Here is a 2,006-nt window from a genome sequence, read left to right on the forward strand (position 1 = left end):
AAAAATAACTCCACATCACACTACAGACGGAATCAGTTGAAGTAACTTGTATAATGAAAGTTTACAGTGAGAGTAACATCACTGACCAAATGCGCAGTTTTCTTTTCTTTTTTTAAACTGGCATATTCCTCAAACCACAGCATTCAGATGTTTGCACAAACAAACATCTGAAAAGCTCCACCCATGTGTCCATGCAATTATGGGCAGTGCCTTCAGAGTGTTTACAGTATTGCAATCTGATAATAAATGATCTGCAGATGTCAGGCATGTTAAATGTTGTTTTAATATACAGTCGAGAGGGGTAAACAATAGTTCAAGCGCTTTAACATTTTATCTACCCAATGTCATGATGAACAAATTGAAAGCATGTAAATGCTGCAAAGAGTGACACCATGCGGTCTGAATTGGTATTGCTACAGTGCACTAAGCCATTTACATGAATTCACATCAGCGCCTTGGTATTCATTTCTCGGTTTCCTGATTACTGAATCCAGGTGTTTTGTGATCATCTGTAAAACAGCAGCAAATTCAGTCATCCTTTAGTCCTCCAAAGACGGCAGTAGGGACAGACTTCTGCTCCAATTGCACCTCTGCAATGAAACAATGCAAATGATCAGACAACTGTTCCAAAACACACCAAAAGTGCTGCTGAAGAAAAAAAATAAAAAATCATGCCCCATCTGAACTAACCATCTGGTTCCCCATCCTCTGCATCCTCATCTTCATCATCATCAATGTCAATCTCATCTGGATTAGCTTGTTTAGCCAGTTCAGCGAGTTCACTGCGAGAGGTGTCACTCCTGTACAAACCAAACAAAAGTCAAGTGATGTAAATAGTACAATCGAAACTTTATTTTAAACAAGGGCAGAACCTTTAAATAGGCCTCTGAGCCGGCTTTATGTACCACACCGCCTGCATGCTCTGATTGCATACCTGACGAATAGGATCTTGTCTTTAGGTTTGGGTTTGTCCTGTTCTGCCTCTGCAGCGAGCTGTTGAGCCTTCTGCTCCAGCAACTTCATGTCATCCACTCCGCTCTCCCCAGGAGCAAGATCTGACACTAAAACACAAGCAATTAAAAAGAGTTTAACCATACAAGGAAGAATTAATATGCTGTTATATAACCTCAATTTGTGGATTAATCCAGCACCTATTTGCTTACCATTCTCACCTGTGGTAAGAGAATACCTTTCACATGCAAATATAGATTGTCAATCTAGAAATTAACAGATTCTGCACCATTCTCCAGCCCAGTTTTAATATAGTGTATATATTATTATAGTATTTATTAATATTTTTAATTAGCTTTAATGTTTATATTTTTGTAATTTGATGTGCTTTTGTCATTTTTATTTTATATTTCTGTACAGCTTTATTTTTCATTTTTAGTCATTTTAGTACTTTAACTTAAATGTATCAGTTAAATATTTAAATATTTCATTTTGCTGCCAAAGCAACATTTCTATTATATAAATAAATAATAATAGAATATTATATATAATATATAGTTTTAATATATAATTTATATACTCATGCATTAGAAATTAACTGGATAATGAAAAGGCATACCATTAAAAAATAGAGACAGACCAGAATATAATTTTGCTGTTAAATGTTCACCTTCAGGAACATACTGATGTATTCCAGCATTTTATTTTTCTTTCAACAAATCTATTTTTCATATTATTGCCATAAGAATTACATTAACTGCCATTAAATGAAACATTACAGAAAGGCTGCATTGCCTACAACAGTAGCCCAAATCAACAGCTAAATAGCTATTCAGCTTTTAGTTAACCTTAAGTTCCCTGCCTGAACAATATCAGACAAAAGAAAAGCCTTTTCAGGATTTCGATGTAATAACCCTGATGAATCATGCACATTTATTAAAAACAATCCATTTTGATTTCCGGTTAGCTTTAATAAATGAAACGTACCTGTTCCAGTAGCATTGGTGGTTGCCTTGAGCATCTGAGAGGACATGAAGTTGACTTGTGTGTTGTAT

The 2,006-nt window shown here is 35.1% G+C and overlaps 1 pseudogene; it reads right to left on the reverse strand.

Moving 5' to 3' along the window:
- Positions 1-263: 263 nt before the first annotated feature.
- The window catches only part of LOC107587986 (pre-mRNA-splicing factor SYF1-like), a 7,893-nt pseudogene continuing 6,150 nt past the window's right edge, over positions 264-2,006 (reverse strand).

Source organism: Sinocyclocheilus grahami, unplaced genomic scaffold (assembly GCF_001515645.1).
Source record: "Sinocyclocheilus grahami isolate Dianchi unplaced genomic scaffold, SAMN03320097.WGS_v1.1 scaffold97.1, whole genome shotgun sequence".
Taxonomy (NCBI): Eukaryota; Metazoa; Chordata; class Actinopteri; order Cypriniformes; family Cyprinidae; genus Sinocyclocheilus; species Sinocyclocheilus grahami.